This window comes from Phoca vitulina, unplaced genomic scaffold (genome assembly GCF_004348235.1).
Source record: "Phoca vitulina isolate PV1807 unplaced genomic scaffold, GSC_HSeal_1.0 scaffold2, whole genome shotgun sequence".
Lineage (NCBI taxonomy): Eukaryota > Metazoa > Chordata > Mammalia > Carnivora > Phocidae > Phoca > Phoca vitulina.
Window position 1 is genome coordinate 61,857,889 of NW_022589705.1, and position 7,290 is coordinate 61,865,178.

At 43.0% G+C, this 7,290-nt stretch overlaps 1 pseudogene; it reads left to right on the forward strand.

The window, feature by feature from the left end:
• Window positions 1-3,334: 3,334 nt before the first annotated feature.
• On the forward strand, window positions 3,335-5,405 carry LOC116638525 (annotated as a pseudogene).
• Window positions 5,406-7,290: the final 1,885 nt, after the last annotated feature.

Below are 7,290 nucleotides of genomic sequence, written 5' to 3' on the forward strand. Positions count from 1 at the left end.
TAATGTCCTTTAGAGCAGAAAATCCCAGATCATGTGCTGCATTTAGTTGTCATGCCTCTTTAGGCTCCTTTAATCTGAAGCAGTTCCTCAGTCTTTCTTTGCCTTTATGACGTTGACATTTTTTCAAGAGTACAGGACAGGTATTTTGCAGAATGTCCCTCAGTCTGTCTGATGTTTCCTCCCGAGTTAGGCATTGTTGGCAGGACTATCACACAAATGATGTTGTGTTAGTGCATGTATCAGGAGCCACGTGACCTCTGTTTATCCCATTGCCAGTGATGTTAACATTAATCACCTGCTTAACGAGGTGCCTGCCAAGCGTCTTCAGTGTAAAGTTATTGTTTTTCCTTTGTAATTAATAAATATTTATCATCCACCAGTTTTCAAATCATTGAATATTCTTGCCTGAATCAATTATTATCGTGATGTTATCTGGGGGTAATTTTCTTTTTTTTTCTTCAGAGAGAGCACGCGCCCATGAAGGTGGGGAGGGGAGGGACAGAGGGAGAGGGAAAGAGAGAATCTTAAGCAGGCTCCATGCCCAGCATGGAGCCCCACACCCAGCTGGATCTCACAACCCTGAAATCGTGACCTAAGCCAAAACCAAGAGTGGGACACTTAACTGACTGAGCCACACAGGTGCCCCTGGGGGTTAATGCCACCATTCCTTTTTATATTTATTAGTTGGTTTTCTAGTATAAGGAAGAGCTTTTCCTTCTTGCCATATATTTATTTATAACGTTATATGAATGTGATTTCCTTGATTTTATTTCAATCAATGAGTTATAGTCTGTTACTATACATATGTATATTATGAAATATGCTCGATATGTTATACTGTGTGTGCATATTATGCTCAGTTCTTTCTAGATTTATCCACTGGGATCCCCTTCCTGCTGGCTCTTGTGTCCATCATTATGTCATTCTTTGAGCACTTTCTGTCACAAAGAGATATTCTGGACTCATCTACTTTCTCTGCCCTAGCTGGAAATCAGCCATTTCATCAAAGAGGTGTGTTCTTTTAGTAATGTCTCACAGAGAGACAGCAAAGGACCATCTGAGAGCCAAGGAGAGCATCTAGTAGAAAAGATAGAGACAAAACAAAATAAAACAAATGAAAAAACAAACAGATAAAAGCCATGTGGCAGAAACAGAGACTAGATAGGGAGATAAAAACTTAAAAAAAATCCAACACACTATCATGAATATTTTCAAAGAATCAAGAGAAGCTATTGAATCCATTAAAGAACAGGATGCCATAAAAAGAATGATTAGGAAAGAAAAAAACTCTTGGATGTTAAATATCCTAGTGTATAAATGAAAATATCAATTGAGGGGTTATGAGATAAAACTGAAGAGATAGTTTGAAAAGTGAGGCAAAAAGACAGAGATAGAAAGTGTAAGAGCAAAAATAAGACAAACCAACCTCCAAATTCTAAAAGGTGGGAGTCCTAGAAAAAGGTCCTGGGGTGGGGGTGTGGGTGTTGGTAGACGTTGGTAACCCAGCCTTTTTGGAACGAGGGATAGAGCTGTCACTTTGGGTATTTGAAGGCTGCCGGGCAGCAGTATGCTGGCAAATTTTTAACAACTAGCTCTCCAAAAATATGTGCATATGTACACATCCATAAGTTCATTACACATTTTACTGATATGAGTAACACAATTTACAGTAATAACATATACAATATTCTTTATTATAAATTCTATCTAGCCAATTGATTTTCACAGAATACTTCCACTGATTTTTGCCAAACTCTTATATCTGTAACTGATAGCTGTGATTCAACCATAATTTGACAAATGGAGTTGCATTCCAATCTGCTTTTTTCCCATATAAATTTATTACCATTAAATCTGATATGTGTTCTTCTGTAAAACTGTTTCTCAAACCTCATATAAGTTATAGTCATTAAATTTAAATCCCTTTCAGCTTCAGCATTACATATTTTGGAATTTCACCTTTTTTAATTTCAAGTTTTTATTTAAATTCCGGTTAGTTAACATATAGTTGAATATCGGTTTCAGGAGTAGAATTTAGTGATTCATCACTTATATATAACACCCAGTGCTCATCACAAGTACCCTCTTTAATACCCATCACCCATTTAGTCCATCCCCCCACCCACCTCCCCTCCAGCAACCCTGTTTATTCTCTATAGTTAAGAGTCTCTTATGGTTTGCCTCTCTCTCTCTTTCCCCACTATGTTCATCTGTTTTGCTTCTTAAATTCCATGTATGAGTGAAATCATATGGTTTTTGTTTTTCTCTGACTGACTTATTTTGCTTAGTGTAATACTTTATAGCTCCATCCACATTGTTGCAAATGGCAAGATTTCATTCTTTTTGATGGCCAAATAATATTCCATTGTGTGTGTGTGTGTGTGTGTGTGTGTGTGTGTGTGTGTATCACATTTTCTTCATCCATTCATCAGTTGATGGACATTTGGACTCTTCCCATAATTTGGCGATTGTTGATAATGCTGCTATAAACATTGGGGTGCATGTGTCCCTTCAAATCACTATTTTTGTATCCTTTGGGTAAATACCTAATAGTGCAATTGCTGGGTCACAGGGTAGTTCTATTTTCAACTTTTTGAGGAATCTCCATACTGTTTTCAGAGTGGCTGCACCAGTTCACATGGAATTTCACTTCTTTGTCAATGATGTGAATGACTTTTTTGCTGCTTTTGCTTTATTAGATAATAATTTTCAAATGCTGAAAAATATTTCCTCAATATTCTGTGTGATTTATGATGTAACAGCTACAGATCTGACATGTTTATAATCTGCATTATTAACATTTCCCCCTTACTTTCCTATGTCTAGACCAGAGATCAGCAAACTCTTTCTGCAAAGGACTGATAGTAAGTATTTAAGGCTTTGTCAATGTCATATGGCCTCTGTTGCACCTTCTCCTTTGTTATGTCTTTTCAACATTTTTGAAATGTAAAAATCATTCTCAGGTCACCATAGAAAAACAGCATGTTGGTTGTGATTTGCTGATTCCTGGTCTAGACAATTAACAAAACAATAACTCAAGCCTGACTTTGTAGTGTGGATGATTTCTGTGATATAAAAACTCTCACTATGGCTAATTTCAAGCTACTAATGTGATATCCCTGAATATGTTGTGGAGTTGGGGAGTGGTGTGCAGTAACATGCCATTATATAGTATTTGTGCTATACAGATAGATTTAAATCACTTCAAGAGCATAGAGAGTAGCAGAATGTCATGAAATAATTAGGAAGTAATACATTTTCAGTATGTATGTTTCGCCTTTATTTTTCTATACAACTTATTTAATTGTAAATGGATATAATTTATTTTCTGGTAATGGCGATGTTTAACAACTGGGGAACAGGTGAGGAGAACGGCAGAGGTCTGGTGGGGTCCTAGTGTGGCTGTAGTCTCTAATCAAGGTCAGAACTCAGTCTGTGTCCTTCGTCACAGCTTAGTCTTTGCAGGGCTCCATCTGGGGTTAATTTTGGGGCTCAGTATATGACCTGAGAAAAGTTGAGTGTCTCTCTTGGTGAAGCAGATTGACCCCCGCACTACTGCAGTTTCAAACCTAGACCTCTCCATTTACAAGCCTGGGAGCCATCTCACGGGTCCCAAGGCTAAGAAGAGGCTCAGAGTTAATGTGGATCCCCACCCCGCCGCCCAAACCTGCCACTTCTGTTTCCTCCTGTTATCTCTGCATATCCCACTAGAGGGCAGCAGAGACTTGACTAAAAAAAATGTCCGCGGACCCTTCACCCAGGACCCCATCATCTGAGGGCGGGGAGAAGGATTTCCCCTTTTACTTGCACCACCGCCATGGTTCCAGGCTCAGCTTCTAGGGTCGTGGAGCCAGACCCACTGACTCTGACCCCTAACCCCTTGCTCCTCCTCAGCTCTGGCTCTGTCTCTCTGCCAAATCATACACTCCGGGACCTTGGGGTGGGGTTGATTACATTGGGGTGGGGTTGATTGTACTCCCAGTGCCTGGCATAGAGCCCAGCACTGAGTGGGTGCTTAGGAAATGTTCACTGAATCAGTACTTAGAGGGTGGGGTAATATAGTATATGGGAAAGAAACTGGCTTTATTTATTTTTTTAAGATTTTATTTATTTATTTGAGAGAGAGAGAGTGAGAGAGAGCATGAGAGGTGAGAGGGTCAGAGGGAGAAGCAGACTCCCCGCTGAGCAGGGAGCCCGATGTGGGATCCCAGAACTCCGGGATCATGACCTGAGCCAAAGGCAGTCGCTTAACCAACAGAGCCACCCAGGTGCCCCAAGAACCTGGCTTTAAACATGATTTAACGATTTAAAGATCACTCTAGCTGTATGTCTTTAAGCAAGTCACTTAATCTCTCTGAGCCTTTGATTCACCATTTGTAATAGGAAACACTGGTACCTAACTTGAAGTTCTGTTGTAAGGATTAAATGAAATGACATGAGGATGGACCCAGTATACACTAGGTGCTTAATAAAAGGAACAATTATTATGATGCAGTTTTGAGGTATGTTAAGTAATCCCATATGGATAAAGGAATAGATGGAAGATGGAAGTGTGATTGCCAGAGGAGACTGAAGGTCATGAAGGAGCCTGAATGCCATGTTGAGGACATAGGGTTTTCTTCTGCCTACAGTGGGGAGCTCCTGAGGAGCTCTTCAGTCTACTTGGTGAGATGAAACCAAGACACAGGAAACCTCTTATCTCAGCTCCTTGGCATTCTCACTTATTGAAAATCCAGTGCACCCATGCACGCGCGCGCACGCACACACACATGCACACACAGGTACTTAATTTGGCAATTACTTCAAATTTACAGAAAAGTTGCAAATATAGTAGAAAGAATACCATATCCTTTTTATCGAGAAGCACCTATTGTAAATTGTCACATTTGTTTTATCATTTCCCCCTCCCTCCTTCTCTCTGTATATTATTATTTCTGATCCACTTGAGAGTAAGTTGCATACATCGTGACCCTTTCCCTCTAAATACTTGTGTAGACTCTGTGCGTTCTTTCTCTGTTGCTGTGGCCGCTTCGGTTGCTTCTCGCCAGACTCGCCATGGGTTGAGCTGGACGCGCACTTGGCCGCTGGCTGCGTGCCCGCGGGACTGGAGAAGCGGCTCGGCACGGCCAGGGCAGCCATCCTGGGCAAACCTGAGGACCACGTGAACATGACGGTGCCACCGGGTCTGGCCCTGGCGGCGAACGGCTCCACGGTGCCCAGCGCGCAACTGCTCATCTCCTCCGTCCATGTGCGAGCACCGCGGAGGAGAACTGCGGCCACAGCGTCCGACTTTCCGGCTTCCTCACAAGGAGCTGGACCCGGGCCAGGATCGGATCATTACGCGCGTTTTCCCCGTGGAGCCCTAGTAGACTGGCAAGAAAGGGACGGTCATGACTTTTCTCTGATTGGCACAGAGGGCGTCCAGGACACCTGTGAGCTGTCTGCCCCTTCCAGAGGGGCCTCCTGGCAGAGTGGGGGCCTGGTGGATACCAGCTTCATGCAGAGGTGCCTGTGACCTCTCGGTCCTCTTCTTCCCCCACCCTCATGTCAAATAAATGAAGAGAGCTTCCTCTTACATAAATAAGCAAACAAATACTTCAGTGTTTACTTTTGAAGGATAAGAATATTTTCTTACGTAAGCACAAGACAGCTAACAATTTCAGTAATTTTATTGTTGATAAAATGCTCATATCAATTATTGACTATGTAAGTGGAATAATGCTCCCCCCAAAGATGTCCACATCCTAAATAAATCTGTGGTTTTGAGTCATTAAATTTGTGATTATTTGTTACAGCAGCAATAGAAAACTAACACTAATAATTTCATCAGTTCTGACTGTATTCCAGTTTTGTCTGTTGACCATTAACGTGCTTTATAGCATTTTCTCCCTCCAGTAGATGATCATACATTGTATTTAATTGTCATATCCCTTTATTCTTCTTTAACTTGGATTGGTTCCTCAGCGTTCCTTTGTCTTTTATGCCAATGACATTTTTGGAGATTCAATCTGCCCCTGCCCCCGGCTCCTTTTTAAATAGAATGTTTCTCATTTTGGGTTTGTCTGATGTTCCTCTGTAATGAGATTCAGGTGCTGCACCGGTGGCCGGGACACTGCATAAGGGATGTTGTGTCCTTCTCAGGGACACATCAGGAGGCACCTGTCATTGGTGATGTTCATTTTGATCCTCCGGTCGAGGTGTTTTTGGTATTGGGTGCCATCAAGAAGGGTTCCGTGTGGTGAGAACTGGTGCATCAAGGTTGTCATTGCTCTGCTGGGAACTGGGCACCAGGGGATAATTGATACCTAATATCTGCCTTTGCAGACTCCATAGTCTCCCGAGACACTCCCAAGCGAGTGGGAGGCCAAACAAGTAGACTTAGTCATTCACACGTGCGTTCGTTTCACACATGCTGATGGACCACCTATGTGGGATACAAAGGTGAGCAAGAGAGAGCTGGTGTTTACCTTCATGTTGCTCACAGTCTAGCAGAGAGGATGGCTGATTGTCTTTGCCCTGCTCCCTTCACAGGCAACGAACTGCAGCTCAGAGAAGGAAAACAGTCCCCTGTGGCCTAACCAGGTGGCTTTGGGGGTTGTAGGCCCTGCTCCTCCCAAGCAGGGTGGGCCAGCGAGTTGGAGTTTCCAGTCCATGGGCAGTTGGGGGTTGGTTCATCTGGGAAGGCGCTGTCCCCCCTGCCTTCCTGGGGTGCCGCCTCCTCTCCCCAGCCTGCTCTGGGGTCTGGGGCCCCTTGATTGGGCCTGTGGTTATTTAGTCAGTGATAATATTGGATTTACTTTCATCTCTGAATTGCATCAAATGTCGCCAGTGACATTTAGCTGACACACAAGGAGGAGGCTGGCATTTTTAGATTGTCAGCGTGTTACAGATGTAGAAGCGGATTGTGTCGGGGCGTCTGGTTTATTGTTAATTAGATGGAACAGGCAAGGCCTCCTCAGTGAGCGGGCGGATAAGCCCTTCCACAGCTCCCTCTTCAAACTGACTTCAAATCCCCTCCCGGAAATTAATGAGGCCGCCAATTTTCCCATCATGATGGGGAATTCATTTCAGAAGTTTGGGGAGCAAACACAAAGTGAGTTGTTCTCTATCTGTGGGTCTCTGTTATATTTCAGTTATGTCCCGAAAACTTACCATCTTTCTCCCTTCTAACTGAGAGAGAAAATGAGAAGTGACATGGTTAGCGATTCACACTAGTTCAACACCTCCACAGCAACAAATATTTCTGGGATGCTTCCTGGCTGCCTGGCCCCAGGTTCGTTCCTTAACCTC